This window comes from Cydia pomonella, chromosome 6 (assembly GCF_033807575.1).
Source record: "Cydia pomonella isolate Wapato2018A chromosome 6, ilCydPomo1, whole genome shotgun sequence".
Classification (NCBI taxonomy): Eukaryota; Metazoa; Arthropoda; class Insecta; order Lepidoptera; family Tortricidae; genus Cydia; species Cydia pomonella.
Genome location: NC_084708.1, coordinates 24,289,416 through 24,306,577, shown reverse-complemented (window position 1 = coordinate 24,306,577; position 17,162 = coordinate 24,289,416). Strand labels below are relative to the sequence as shown.

Here is a 17,162-nt window from a genome sequence, read left to right as displayed (position 1 = left end):
AAATAAAACATTACACAAACTTTAAGTGCAAGCAAGCCTTATTACCATTGTGTTATTTGTGTCTCATCTCATCAAGAACAATGAAAACGGATCACTTTCGTTAAGTCCATCTACGATAACTCTGCACCAAATTAGCAACCGACATAGTAACACCATGTCAAATGTTTTTGAAAATATGACAAACATAGTGTAGATATTAAGTCGGTGCACAGTATTGGCGTCAACGGACTCAATAAAGTGACACTCTTCTCATTGACCTGTAGCCCTAGTGTAACTTTGATCGACATCATAACGTGACAAACGCGTTTGCGTTAAGTCTCATTTTGTATAGGATTTTGAGTTTCCAAAACGTCCCGCTTGGCGCGCTCTTTCTAAATCCAATACAAAATGAGACTAAACGCAAACGCGTACGTCACGTTTCGAAATCGAATTTATTTACACTAGGGGTACTGAAGTGTTTAAAAAAATCGTAATATGTCTCTCTTAAAAATCGAAGGTCAGAAAAGACTACAACAGACAACATGATAAGAGATATAACAATGAACTAGATAAATCAGGCCGGTAATCACACGGACGGCTAGCGTTGTATTCACCACCTAATTAGCTATCACAGTAAACTGACCGCTCTTGAACTTTATTAGTGAGAAGATAAGGTCTACATATGATTAGTATAACGAGTCGCTGTTAGCTACGAGTAGCGTATTGAGGATCCTTGAATGAACTAACAGCTCGTGATATTGTAGGCCGTATGTCGCAGCAACAAGGTTCAGTATGACCTGGTATATTCGCCGTTGGAATGTTATTATATTAATGTGCAGTACAGACAGAGGGCCTACCGCGAATCACGATCGACGTGTTGCCTCCTTGTCACACTTACGTACGCATTTACAAGTGCGACAGAGAGGCAACAGCGTGTTGGTAGGCCTTCAGGCTGGACACATGACAAAGTGTTGTCTGATTGGATGCCCTTTCTTGCTAAATGTATGAACAGCCTCATTGTTATACTTGCCGGAAAACTAAGATCATAATGATATCTCCTTTACCCTTGATAAGACCAACCAAGAGTGAAAGAGATGGCATTATGACCTGACTCGCTCGGCAAGTATAGGTGTAAATCTTATCGTCGGTTAAGAGTGTAAACCTGCTAAATCCAGTTTTGTATTTTGCAAATTTCTCTGTTTTCAAAAATGGATTTGGCAGGTTTATACTCTTAATTAACGTTATGTGCCATTATATTAGATATCTTGACAGGCTACTAGTATGTTGGTAAAACTACATTTCTTTACATTCTTAGAGATACAACAAATATTTAAATACGAAAAATGCAAAAGAGGCAATGCAGAAAAAGGTTAGATCAATGTTGAAACGTACGAGACAACCGAATATATGTCGCTTAACTGCAAACTCAGATAAATCCATTCGACCCCTTAGTGTAAGGCCAAAGTGAACGCTCGAAGCGGAGCGTTCGGCGGGGCGTGCAGCGTGGCGTCGGGCTCACAAGTGCTGTGAGCAGCGTGCACTGAGGCCGCTCCTATACGTTTGCATTTGTTTAACATGCACGCCGCACGCCTCGCCCCGCTGCACGCCCAACTCCAGCGTCCACTCAGGCCTTACACTTAGGAAATATCTACCCTATTGCCTTTTATTAATGCCAAAATCGCAAAATCTGACAGATGGAATTATCTGAATTTAAAGTTAAGCGACTCATACGTAAATTCCATATTCGTGAATTATCCTCCTATCTATCATTTCTGGTTTACCATCAAAACAATACGGTCAATCACAAATCTAAAAATCTTAACACCGGACTTAAAATGCAAAAAGCAATTTATCCGATTAAAATATCTCGTGTGAGTTTATCTGTTATATTAGTACCTAACAACAAAGCTTCTAATCTAAATTTAGATCTATCTCTATCTAAACTCTAGTCAAGATGACGGCTATCTTAGTCTAGTCTACACTGAAAGATAAGGTGACCGGCGCAAAGTTAGTCTCGATTAGGAAACTTTAATTAGAAAGTCTCGTTTCGTAGACTAATTGTTTTAAAATCCGATAACGTGGACCTTTGGCTTGAGTAAATAACATTAGTACCAGGCTAAATTAATTAATAAAATCGTTTATTTCAGACTAAAGATACACGATAGAACGGCAACCATTATTTTTCGTTGAAATTACGTTAGCTCGTCTCAAGGTTATCGGGAAAAATCTTTTCCGTCTTCAAATAAATACGTTTTATCCTTCGCTTGCCCCATTCATCGGCTGTGTCAGAAACACTCTTTATTCATCAGTTTCATCACATCCCATGAATAAAGAGTACTTATAAAGAAAACAGTAAAACGCATTCATTTGCTCTGACCAATTACTTAGCAGAGCCCTCTGATTAAAATACCACTCTACATGACTGGGGCAATCTGCACACTGCAAATATATACCCCATTAAAAAAGATTTGCTACCTTAATTTGAGTGCATTAAGTTTAAAGTCGAATTGAATAGTAAACTATGATACGAGATAGTGAAAGTTACGTGATAAGTCAGATTTAGAAATAAAAGGTCGTATAAACCGAGTATATTTATAACGATGCTGACGTTTCTGTTCTAAAATTAAAATGTCAATGTCCGTCTGCAGTCTTTTATCACAAAAGCGAGTACTGGCAAGTAGCATTTACAGCACTTCTATTTTAAAGCTTATAACAAATAGATATAAGGTCTACATTGGTAAGTTACAACTGTTGCTGTTTGCACAGATAACATACTCATGAAAAGGTGTCAGTATATACAAACACAACAATTCTACAAGACATGATTTCTAGACTACAAAGTTGTCTTTGACAGCGTCCTGTTCTGACAATAAACTGTCTTATTGCTGTGTGCGAATAACTTTTGTAGATAACGCAAGTGGATACATCTTGAATAACGACATTTCAAAAGCTTAAGGATTAAAGATATATCTTACTAAACGTAGTTCAGCAGAATTATTGCGCTTCAGCAAAATCATCGATATATACCTGTAACAAAAAAAATGGCTTATCAATCAATCAATATTTTATTCGTCATAATACGGTTAACATGATATCTTAATCTAATTAATTGTACATACGTATTCAACCTCCATGCAGGTGTACAAATGTAATAATTTTAATGTGTTAATATATTATTGTATTCCTTGAATATATACATTATCATATATTATTTTCTTTTTACATTCAAATAATTTATAAAACTCATAATTCCATCACAAACACAAAAGAAAGAAAACATAATATTAATCTACAAATATTTAACATACTTTATTCTTAAAAATATCCCCCATTTTTTTTTAAATACGTGAAAATATCTTTTCAGCAAGAAACAGGCACTTTGTTTATTTACTACCCCCTAAGCTTAGTAGTAAAACAGTGGTAGTGGTGGATTTCAGGGCAAAAACGCTTGACTAGTTCATTAATATAGTAACTTTGAAGCACAACTAATGGCTGTTTTACTAGTAATTTGTCATGACACTATCTAGTTCCACTCCCATGAGAAGCGCCTGCGATCTAACTAAATTCATTTATCATCTGTCTTGTTATTTATATGCGTTATTAAAGTTAAAAAAGTAAGGTTTCCGTTACTGTCATTTTTAACGCAAACGGAATCCTTAAAAAATGTAGCGACGTGTTAGGAATTACCTCAAACTACTACTTACTAAATGAAAAACTTTTATTTTTGTTAAGTAAATCCTTTCATAATAGCTCGCGTAACATAAAAACCTAGTTATTAACAGCTGAAATTACTGCAAAACCGGGATTTTACGTAGAAGCACGTACTTTTTACATCACAAAGCAGAAAAGACGTATTCGAAAAAGAGTCTATGGCGCTTACATTCTTCTAATTTCAAAATCGGAACGGCACGTTTGCGACGACGCTGTCACAGACGCGAACAAATCTGACCGTGAGGGGCACTCAACCTGATGAGGCAGGAGTAATGCGCTAGGGTTGTTCCGGCTCGTTAGGTTGGCAGTACCTGCATTTATAGGTCCCGCGTTATGTTGGCACACGAATTTTTAGTTCTGACTCAGCACAGATAAAGGCTTCTACAGATTATCAAACTTGGCTTCTGATTTGTTTTCAATCGGTAACTATGTTTTTCATATTAGCACCTAATTAAGTAAAAACATGTTTATTTTCTAAAATGATTCCTTAATTTCTAGAATAAGATTTGCAAATAAAGATAATATGTTATTTCTAAACTTTCTACAATAATATTTTAAGGGGTTGAAAACCACGTGAAACGAAAAGTCCTGTTCATATCTGTTACGATACGATGTCTCATTCTATCTATCGCTCCATCTCATTCTGTTGGGCCGATATATCGCAAACTTTTGTAGAAACCTTTAGATAATCTGCACTCTTACAGTGCTAAGAAGAATAACAGAGTAGAAAAATCAGGCACGTGCTAGCATATTTAAAAATATATTAACCGTGAATCTTCAGGCTACTATAACAAAGAGGGTTGTTACTTGTTTCAGTTCGTTAGGTTGGCGGAACCTGTGTTGCCTTGCAGATTGTGCTTCGTCAGGATTTTCGTACTGCCAGTGCCAACGTAGAAGAAAGTAACACAGATATCTTCATATAAATAAATAAAAAGGAAACGCTAACACTTAAGCCTTTACGACTATAATAATATAATTGTCTCTTACAGTGTCATATACCTTTATTTCCTAATTATTTAAAAACGCCATTTAATCTCAAACGATTTAAAATAAAATTGCCACCATTGCCGGGGTAAACAGAAATACTGCACAAGATAATATGTAATAAACAACTTCATTTCTTTTATCATATTATAAAGCATATTAACACTATTTACAAAATCTATTATTTTTAACAAAATGAAGTAGCTTAATGCTAAATCCATATCGATAAATCTAATCCCTTCCAAATTGTAATTCGCAACAGTACCAAATACACGCAAAACCTTTTCCCGGGATCCTACAGCCCTATACCGAAATCTGATAAATAATTCCAAGGTACTTTGGTCGGACTAAAACAGCGCACTACTGGGACCAACGAAAATACTTTTTTATGGGGATCAATACAACACTAACTAAATCTACTTTTGTTAAGTTATAGGGTAAAGTTGGATGGGTCAAATGAATGAATGAATATAGTTATTCCAGAAAATATTTCCATATGCGATTACAAACTATTTCAAAATCTACTACAGTCCGTCTAAGCTAAATGTTATTTTTGTTTTATTCATACTCGGTGTGAAAACTGACAGTGACAAATAAAATTCAAATACTTCACACAGCTTTCTTGATCAAAGCAACAAGAATAATGTTAATAAATTGTAATGAACTCCCTCTCCCACTCCCACTTTATGCATAAAATCGTAAGTCATAAAAATCTTTGGTCAGAATTACAAAATACAAAATAGTTTATTTGCCTTAACTTATAATACACGAAACATAAAGGGCTGGAATCTCCCATTAAGTATAACAATAGTTGTGTCGGGAGACCCGCTCTTCCATTAGGAAATAGGGTAAAAACCAACAAACTGAACTTTATTAATATACAATTTAGAATTATTCCTCAGCATAACTGGGTTAATGTCATAAATGAGTTATGTCATGATTTTTACAGTCATTAATTTAATTCGCATAAAATTTTAGGTTAGGTTGGTTAGGTATGCACATAAAATATATGACAACTGCTATGTATGACGTTTGTATGCGCAATGATGATTATAATATAACACACGTTGTTATGCATATCAAAGATATGACTTTAAACTTGTTTGCAACCCAATATGGACTCCGAAAATTCAATCCAGCGTATTCTCAAAGAAATATATTTATGATAAGTTATGACTTTCATCAAAATCAACATGTTTAATTTATAAAAATATGTAAAATCTATTAATCGTTCAAAGAATACGTTAAGATTCTTAACCACAAAATACACCCAGAACCCTGAAAGGCTTACCATTCGCCCAAAAATCAGATCTTAGTCCTTAACCCTACAAAACTTCGAAGGGGCGGTAACAAGATTTGTTTATAAAGGAAAAGATTGGTCCGAAGTTTAGGTCTCGAATGTGTTTGTAAATAGCTTCGCGAACATTCCGTGGACCCGTTTCCGTGGGGTGTTATTTCTGTGCTATTCTTACGCGCCTGGTGGGTTTATTTTTATTCTTGTCACAATGGTATGTGATTGAATGGATAGTTTAGCCTAAATTAGTTTATGGCAACATAGATAGTCAGTACCAACTTAAAATATTAAATATAATATTTTCTTTGAGTATTTAAACTTCACAACCAATCATGTCACTTTTTCTTTAATATAAGCTTCTTTCTTTAATAATACATTTATTTCAGTTCATGAGATACAGCCTGGTGATATACGGATGGACGGACGGACGGACGGACGGACAGCGAAGTCCCAATAATAGGGTCCCGTTTGACCCTTTGGGTACGGAACCCTAAAAATCATCTTTATTTGTTATTGATTTGACATTACTGAGAGTGAATCTCCCGATCCCGATACGATATGTAATTAAATACGGGTGAGATGGACTGCGATTAAAATAAAGATAACATAATGGTAAGTTTTTGAAAATGAGTGCTGCTTTTTTAGAAAAGAATACGGTTGCCAAAAAAATATTTGCAATATTGAGGATTAAAAAAAAAACACGAATATAAGTTTAAAACGCACTTTAAAAAATTGTAACATTTTATGCACAAAAGCTAAAAATATGTAAGTTGCTTCTAAAAATGCGCAATTTTTCTTTTGAGGGAACTCGGCGATTACTTTTTCCTTTTTTAAATCTTCCACCAAATTAAAATTCAAAAACATGGTAGTTTATTAACTTCCGCGGTCCCGAGCACATATATCCTTCTCGCTCACATCGACGCTCAGTAAGAGTGAGTGAAGAACACGAACCTGCTTTGAATAACTTTTCGCCCATTTTCCAGACTATACATCCAGTAGGTTTATTTTTAATCATCCTTCACAAATGGCCTGTCATTCCAACGTACCCTTCCAGCCGCAGTGTTGCCAGCGCGATTATCCCAAAATCCCTTAAAGCCCTCGGGTCCCGAAATACAATTACCTTTATTTCCCTGCCAGGGACTGAAACAAGCTAATGGCAATGTGCGCTAAGGATTTATAGTACACTTACTTTGTACGATGTCTTAGAGCTGCGTGTTAAAGTGCTCGATAATACAGCAGGATAGACTGGCTTAAAGGACACTGTCGTTGAAAAGCATTAAGTTTTTAAGAGTTACTAAAGTGACAGCCATAAAAATTGATAGCTATCCTAAATGAAGAAATTGACTTGGAATTGGCGAAACGTAAAACTTCAAAATTATATACATCTTTAAATTTTTAATCTGAGGTTTTTAAGAAAATAAAATATCATAAAAGAAGACAAGATGTAGAACAAATATCATCGTGTGTCGGATATGATGTGAGTGGCTTAACAAAATACAGGAGTTTCTGTCAGACTTTTATAGTTTTTCGTACGTATAATCGATAATCAATCGTATTCACAAGTCACAAAGTTTTCAATCTCTATTTCTCTAGAAATGTTCGCTAAAACCGAGCCACCATTTCAGTCGTGCGATTGCTGACTATTGATATTAGCGTGGAAAGTCTCAATTTCACTAAAAGGATACCCAAATCTACCGCTCGCGCAATACATTCAGCAGCTTCCGTAGATTAGTCGGCAAATGCCAATGCAAGGATTGATTACTTGCATATCACCCCAATCTTTTAAGCGAGGTTTAGAGTAGCAAGAACTTGCATGCAATTTACGTTACATTGCCGGTTACTTCGGCAAACTGCATTTAAAAGTTTGATCAGATACCGCGATGCAATGAAAATTGTATGCAAGTTCTCGCTAGTCTAAACCTCGCTTTAGGTTAGGTATTCAATCGTGAGACCATAACAAAACAGCCGACTCCGCAGAATCCTGCCTAAATTAAAAAAAAAAAACTATAACGCGTTTAGACATTTCTAATGGCAGTTTTATACTCTGGCACAGCAACCTTGTCAGTAGAAATAGGCGGCAAATTTAAAAAATGTAGGCGATAGGTGTAGACTTCCCATAAAAAAAATTGAATATCGCGCCTTTTCTACTGACAAATTCGGTATGTTTCAGTATATGATCGTTATTTTTATTTTTATTTCTTATCTGTGGTCTATGAGTAAACCGTAGATAAGAACCTATCTTATGATATTAACCATATATTCTTTTCTTGTCCCTTATACGATCGCACTGTTTTTATGGAAACTTTACAATCTAAACATATTCCCTTTCCAATAGACATTCCTTCCTTGCTTATTAACCCTGATTTATATAACATCTTAGCTTGGTTCATCTTCCATAATAACATTAAAGTATAGTATTTTATAATATTAAGCATATTTATCACATTGTATTTTTTTTATTGAGCATACCTGACCTGACCACTTTTCCAAATTCCGAATATCCTTTATTCCTTTCCGCGTTTATTTCCCACCCTTTTACTTGACGTTGGCTATGGGCAACACCGCCTTCAAGTCCATACATAGAAAAAAAAAATACTATCCTATGTTTACGTGGCAAAGGCAAACCAAATTTGTCAGCCGAAAAAGGCGCGAAATTCATATTAATTTCTATGGTTGCTTTGCGCCTTTTTCTACTGACGTATATATAGCTTGCCAGAATGTTTGTATGTACTAAATTAGTAAAACTATTATGATCTAAATATACGAAAAATATCTACATTGAATATTAACTTCTGTGCCCAGCAGTGGGACGTATATGTATAGTCTGAATTATTATTATTAGCGAAGGATACCTCAGCTTAGCTGTGGTTTGTGGTTGTATAAAAGAATTGCTTAATACCCTCTTACTTCTTAATTCGTTAATTCTTTTTATTTGTATATTTTTGCCACAAATAAACGATTTCTAATTTAATATTTTTTAAGTTCCGACTTCCGCAGTTCCATGAAAAGTGAAACCAAAGACAATTTGTTGATTGTTTTATTTATTAGTCGTAAAATAGCCAAATTGGCATCATGTTAATGACCGAATCTAATGCAAGATCATAGCTAAAACAAAAATATAGCCTAGCTAATAGGCTTAACCTGAAATACAATATTAATGAGCTTACCCATAACGATTTATCGTGGGCCAAATGGAGATTTGTAAGCAGAAACGTGACGAGAAACGATTCCGAATAATCGGTAGGAACGAGTTAGGGCGCCGATTCTGTACGAAGTATTTGTTCGTTTTCATCTTGTTTTGATACTATCTCGTGTAAGCATCATCATCATCATCATCACAGGCCTTTTTGCGTCTATTGCAGACGATTTAAGCATTGCTGTTTAGACAACGGGTTTGGTGACTGTGGAGGCCGATGCGTGAGCGGCACGACCTCCCACATTTTTGGAAGAGAAGGCTCATGCCACCTGAGTTTCCAGTCCCGGTTTGCTTTCTGCGACACCTTCTGCTATCTAATGTATTAAACCAGGCTTGGTCGCATAGCCTTCTCCCCTCCACAACACGCTTGCGCCACCCATCACGGTCTTCAGCTAAAGTTTCCCAGGCATGGTGGTCGATTTCAAATGCTGACATGTCTCGCTTAACACAGTCTTTAAAGCGCAGCGTCGGTCTTCCAACGTTCCTTTTAGCATACGCAACTGCACCAACCAAGACGTTTCGTGTAAGCATCACATTAGTGAATATCCTGAATATTTTTTTTTTATACTACGTCGGTGGCAAACAAGGGGGCGTCCACAAATTACGTAACGCAAAATTCCAAATTTTTTGATCCCCCCCCCCCATGAACAGGACCGTCACGCTTATCTGGGGACCCCCCCCCCCTTCAATTCCGTTACATAACAATTGCTTTGTAAAAATCTTTAGGTTAATATTCAGAAAAGAAAGACAGGTGGTAGTATAGATACTTTTTAATCAAAAATCTGTCTGTTTTAATAAATCATTAAACTGTGGTTTCAAGGAATCAAGAAATTTAATCATCTATGAACAGGTTTTGGTTCCATTTCTTAATACATTCTATTAAAGAAAAATCAGAATCGCTCTCACAATCGGTATCGGCTTCGTCGGCGATCCCATCTTCTGTGGCTATCTCCTCTTTTGCCACCCACTCCACCGTGTCAGGTGTCACCATCAATGACACAATAGCTCTCCCTGACGCCGCGTGATAACTCGCGTAACGGAGACTTTATTTGCAGAAGTTGATTTTGTGTGAATAATTCTGCGGTGGTGTGCAGCTGCTTTTTTAGAGCATGAATATGCCTTGAAGGCCTTTTGATAAATTTCACCTATTTTCGATGTCATCACCTTTAAATATATTAATTTACTTATAATTTAGCGTGACACACGGCACAAATTACAAAGAACTGCGGCACTTGCAGCACGGTGCTGACTGTCTAATAGTATCTGTGTCTGTCTGTCATTGTCGCGTCGCGCGCTCGGTGCTGCCAATATTTTCTCAGAGAAATACCGCAAATTAGGGATGTGAAAAACAAAAAAAAAATTTTTGTTATGTATTATTATAAAATCGTGCGTGACGTAACGCAAACCTTGACCCCCCCTCTCCCCAACGTAACAGGACCGTAACGCTTGGCCTGACTCCTCCTCTCCCTCCAATTTGCGTTACCTAATTTGTGGACGCCCCCCAAGCATACGGCCCGCCTGATGGTAAGCAGTCTCCGTAGCCTATGTACGCCTGCAACTTCAGAGGAGTTATGGCCTTATACTGTTAATAACACGTAGTATATTGATTTATACCAACACGATTTTCGTTCATAGTTTTAAAACGAATACGGGACTTAATCGCGTAAACTTACGTTTATTATACGGCCTGACGTTTCGAACGTGACGTTACGCTCGTGGTCACAGGCAGACTGGCGAGGAATTGTATCAACATCTTGCTGCGCGGGTTTTGCGAACTACCCGCACTTGATCTTGATTATTCACTTGTACGCTAGGGTTGTCACTTTGCCTACACACAACACTCACGACATCCGATGGTATGTGTTGAAAAGTTTTTTCACCCTTACATTTGCTAATCACTGGATTCCACGAAGACGAAATTCCCTGTCCCTCATTTTAAGAAAACACAGAAATTTCAATCAAAATGACGGACAGGGAACTTCGTCTTCGTGGAATCCAGTGATTAGCAAATGTAAGGGTGAAAGGGAATACTGATTCTTGTGAAAAGTGAGTTCATTAATCCAGAATTATAGTTTTATACCAGTAAGATACCATTAACCCTCTGAACCCCTTGTAAATTTGTACGCGTTTGCGTTAAGTCTCATTTTGCATGGGATTTAGAAACAACGCGCCAAGCGGAACGATTTGGAAACTGAAAATCCCATACAAAATTAGACTTTACGCATACGTCACGTTTCGCTATCGAATAAATTTAGACTATGGGTACAGAACGCTTTACGTCGTGAAAAAAAAAAAAACGTCATTTCGACGCCAAGGTCAAGGGTGCAAGCAAGCTAATTTAAACCTTACTGAAAAACGACGCGTTTAGGCGCGGAACGCGTTTTTGGCGTTCAAAACGGTAATAACGTGTTATCTAGCCTATTGTACAGAATTGGCCTCTATGTTAGGATGAAGGGTAATTTATCGGGTGTTCGGTAACTAGCCTGCAGGTAATCTTAGCCGGATAGTTTATCGGCTGGTCGGTTTCGAAATGTTCAGAAAGCGGGATCACCCGAAAACGACCGGCGTTTTCGTGATAAGAATATTTTAAGCGGTCAAGTTTGCGGTAAATAAACGTTCTATTATTTTTCTTGTAGTAAGTATTTAATGTGGAAAATACCTTTATTCGCCATTGTGGATGTTTAAGTGTAAGACCAGAGTGGACACTGGAGTTGAGCATGCAGCGGGGCGGAGCGTGCGGCGTACGCGTCAAACAAATGCAAACGTATAGGAGCGGCCGCAGTGCACGCTGCTCACATCACTTGTGAGCCCGACGCCACGCTGCACGCCGTGCCGAGCGAGCGTCCACTCAGGCCTTACATTAAGAGGGAGCTAACGCAAAATTGTAGTTTTTATATTGACGTTTTACACGTTTTAATCGAGGGCAAATGCCATGGAAAAACCACACGGAAACTCAACTTATTTGCAAGGACACTCTGACCAAAACCACAAAACGTTGCAGTTATCTCGATAGACAATATCACGAATGCATGTCTAATAGTAATTACAAGCTTTTATTTAACTTACCCTGTTAGTATGTACATATGTATGTACGTAGGTTACTAGACAAGTTTTGCAATAAACAGATATGAAAGAAAGAAGTGGCCTATCACACATTTTTTTTAAACTATATTTCCATAGACAATGTTTGGCGGGAAAATATTAACTTTCTTTTGAATTTAATTATTAAACCCCACATTAAGCTCAATAAGACGTGTGTTGTGGGTACTAGCCAACGATATTTATAGTATACAAATACTTAAATACATAGAAAACACCCATGACTCACGAACAAATGTTTATGCTCATCACACAAATAAATGCCCTTACCGGGATTTGAACCGAAGACCATTGGCTTCATAAGCAGGGTCACTAACGACTAGGCCAGACCGGTCGCCAATATGAAGCTAGGTAAAAACGGATTTATGAGTTCTAAACAAAGAAATACACCTTACAAAGCGGTCCATGAAAAATATTCAGCGATGAGTCGTAGAATTTTGCGAAAATAAAATCCACGTCTTTACGCGCATTATAGTGTTGATACTGTTGATGTATGGCGCTCATTTATCATAACAGCGGCTTGACATTTGTTATCTCGCGTTTTTCCTTTGGAACGTTATTTTTCCTTTTTATTTTAGAGCCCTTCATAAAGTAAGAAGTGACATCTTTACTGGTCTACTGGAAACACCGGGGCCTTTTTGGTGTCGTCATGTCGGTGGCAAGCAAGCATATATCCTGCTTGGTAGTAAACGGTTACCGTAGATAGGTATCGTCGCTGGCCTGGGCCACTTTTGGGACCCACATCTAACAAGTACCTAACTACCTACACATGTAAACGTAATTTCAGCTTTTGTGCAGCTTCTAAACTATTAGTGATATTTTTTTATTGTAAACAAACTAGCAACAAATAGAAAAATCTGCAACAAAGACAAGAAGACAACGTCAGCGTTAATATTAAAGCGCCAAATAGCGTTTTCTAGCACCTAAACACGCCGAAATTGCTCATGAAGTACTATTTTTATAATCAGCCGGTAATAAACAATATGCCACTAAGCACAGTAAGCGTTAATTCGGTTTATGGCGCGAGTTAGCGCCTCGTAGCGTCTTAAGCGCGCCGAAATTGCTCACGTAGACCTCCACTATCTCGTTTTGGCATAATTAATTAAACTGAACAGCCCCTTGAGCTAAAAGTGTTCCTAATTTAAATTCGTGCGACCTCGTTGCATAAGGTTGAGTTACGGTTTAGTTTTCTCGAGAAGTTTAGGTAATATATGCTACCTGTTTGAAGAGATAACTGACACTTCGCTAGGATATTAAAGTTTAGTTTTTTAGTTATTTAAAAAAGTCTTTAGCGTATTCAGGCAACTTTGACTTTCTGACAGGGAAAAAGGGACGGATTTATCTTATCTTTTTTGCGTGATAAAGGCTAGACGTTTTTTGTCACGCGATAACTATTGATCATGAACGCGTGTTAAGGTAATTCAGTCTTACCTTGAAAGTTTTATAAATAAATACTCACCTTATTCAGATAGATAGAAATATAAGTTCAACCGTTAAGGATTTCATTGGCAATGATAGTTTTGCTGGTCCATTTTCAATCCAGAAGACAAGAGTGATTCATGAGCTCTTTTAATATAATAAAGTAAACTGCATCTATGCTTCTACATCTTACTGGTTCTTATACAGGATGTTTACTTAGTCACCTTTTATTTTTATTTTTTTTTATTTTTTTTCTAGGGGGGAAAATGCATTCCGCATACCACCCGGGTGCGGTAGTCACCTGCAATAATTTACGGGGTGAATTATAAGTCATACTGAACAACTTTTACTATGGGACCAACCCTGAAATCGCGAAAATAATTTTATTTTTATTTTTATTATATTTTATTTATTTAGGATTACCAACAGATAATACCTCTTACATGCTCTTAAGTCTATATGACAATCAGGACTGATGCTTATCTAATTATAGGTAACCACAATAAGATTTGTTTCACACATTTTGGCTGTCTGACCTTGACATTTTCTATGGGAGAGTAATTTTTCTCGCGTTTTCCGGGTTGGTTCCATAGTAAAAGTTGCTCAGTATGACCTATATATTCACCCGTAAATTATTGCAGATCACTAAATAAACACCTATATATAATTTACCTTAACGTTGATCCAGGATACTAAAATGACAGAAATGAACAAAAAAAAACGGATGATTGGGCAGTACATTGGTCGATTAAACTGTCATTGTGGTATATGAAATATTAAAAAAAACCGGCCAAGTGCGAGTCGGACTCGCGCACGAAGGAAGGGTTCCGTACCATTATTTATAAAAACGGCAAAAAAAATAAGTTTGTTGTATGGGAGCCCCCCTTAAATATTTATTTTACTCTGTTTTTAGTATTTGTTGTTATAGCGGCAACAGAAATACATCATCTGTGAAAATTTCAACTCTCTAGCTATCACGGTTCATGACATACAGCCTCGTGACAGACGGACGGACGGACAGCGAAGTCTCGTTAATAGGGTCCCGTATTTGACCCTTTGGGTACGCAACCCTAAAAAAGGTAAACTAAACTCGGTGTGCGAATACCACTATCTTTCTACCTCTCACTATTCGTACGCCATGTCAGTGTGTGCTATCTTCAAACTCAAGGATCGCACGAGCTTCCGACAGTAGCTCCATTATGGCGCATTCATAGCAAAATGAGGTCGTGCACAAAGAGATTGTTACTCAGAGAGATCACGATACACGGGAAAGGCTTTGCAATTGTCTAGGGTAAATAGGTATCTCATAGGTAAGCGTGCTCCACCGTAGACCGCATCATCACTTACCATCAGGTGAGATCGTGGTCAAACGCTTGCATGTCGTTATATAAAAAAAGTTACAGAATGGTTCCATTTTTATCGCTTGTCACTATGACCCTCACTTTCGCACTTACATACTTGTCAGAACGTGACAGACATGGTGACAAATGATAAAGAGCCGACCATCTTAGCCCTACAGGTAAAGGTACTCTTCTTGGATTATCTTTGTTTTTGTATCCTAGACACGAAAAATATAGTTGGGTTACCATTTTAGAACCTAGGTTAGAAAAACAAGTCAACATAAATATGGCGTTTTCAGAAAAAAAAAACATGTCATACTACTTCTTCGCAGAATTAGATATATAATTTTTAATAGTAATTCAGTCAGTAGCACCTTTAAATAAAAAAGTATTTGGCAAAAAAAAAATTTTGGGACAAGCTTTTGTCGCTGACTGTACTTTTTTCCACGGGCAACTATTACACATTGAGATAGTTCTAAAAACCCCAAACACAATTAGTTTGCGTTATTTTATCACAAAGTTCCCATGGCCACCCTCTGTCTCCATCATCAGGTCCATGTCATCATAATATTGCATTGTCATCCAATTTACATATATGCAAAATTTCAGCTCAATCGGGAATCGGTTCAAATTCAGCTTCCAGGATTTGACCTAACATACGTACATACATACCCCCCCCCCGCTCCCACATAACCCCCCAACCCGGGAAGAAGGATGGAAGGTCAGATGGCAGTCGCTTTCGTGAAAACTAGTGCCTACGCCAAATCTTGGGATTAGTTGTCAAGCGGACCCCAGGCTCCCATGAGCCGTGGCAAAATGCCGGGACAACGCGAGGAAGAAGAAGATACGTACATATATACAAACCTACAGGGCAAGTTAAATAAAAGCTTGTAAAGAGTGTTCTCACCCCTCTTTTTAGGGTTCCGTACCCAAGGGTAAAACGAGACCCTATTACTATAACTCCGCTCTATCTGTCTGTTCGTCACCAGGCTGTATCTCATGAACCGTGATAGCTAGACAGATGAAATTTTCACAGATGATGTATTTCTGTTTGCCACTACAACAACAAATACTAAAAAGTACAGAAACCCTGGGCGAGTCCAACTCGCATTGTCCGGTTTTTTTTTTCATTTTGTGGCGCTTTTTCACATATACAGTACCCCTAGTGTAAATGTTATCGACATCATAACGTGACGAACGCGTTTGCGTTAAGTCTCATTTTGTATAGGATTTTGAGTTTCCAAAACGTCCCGCTTGGCGCGCTCTTTCTAAATCCAATACAAAATGAGACTAAACGCAAACGCGTACGTCACGTTTCAAAATCGAATTTAGTTACACTAGGGGTACAGTTATACGGATCGTCCAAAGCGATCTCGCAACAAATCAAATGAAATCCATTGCTTCCAAACTCTTTCAATTACCACGAATATTTACCTTGGAGACGGCAACTCTCTTTGTATATCTGCAAGAGCATTCCCTTTTTATAAACCAGAAATCCGGCGTTTTCCTGGAGCGTTGTCAAATAGACCGTATCGTATTGGTTGATTATTATTTACTTTAACGGGACTTAATGGCGTATACTATACTTAAGAGGAAAAAATAGCTTTGCGATCCTAACGAAATATCGGTACTTTTTCTATGAAATTCCATTTCGGGAGAAAACGGTTTTCACTAATTAAATCTTAGCAAATCACTTTGATTTTGATGTCGATCGCTTTAACGTAATGTATTCTAGATATATATCACTATTTACAAAAAAAAAAAACATTTGGTATAATGGAAATTTTGAAAAAAAAAGGAAAAACTTAGTGTTTCATTGTGTCAATAACATACTAAAAAAACCTGCGAAAATGGAAAATATTTAGACGTGGAATTTTTTTTTCTCTTTTTGTATAGACGAGTATGTAGAATAGAATAGAATATTTTTTATTCGTAGACACAAACAAGACACATTAAATTACATGATATAACAAAAACAAAGGAAGTATAAAGTGCCACGAAATGGTCTCATCTCAGCATGTTGCTGGTGGCTTCCAGCGCTGATCTTCCGATGAGACCATCAAGTGAGAAAAATCACGAAAGGTAACAGACAAGAAGGAAAAAGACATACAATAATATAAAGTGATATGTACTATGATGT

General features: G+C 37.2%; 1 protein-coding gene across 1 annotated transcript in view; it reads right to left on the bottom strand.

Annotated features, from left to right (window-relative positions):
* Nucleotides 1–17,162, bottom strand: part of LOC133519352 (kinesin-like protein KIF13B) — a 350,907-nt gene that overhangs the window by 294,398 nt on the left and 39,347 nt on the right. The gene's annotated exons all lie outside the window — the stretch shown is intronic.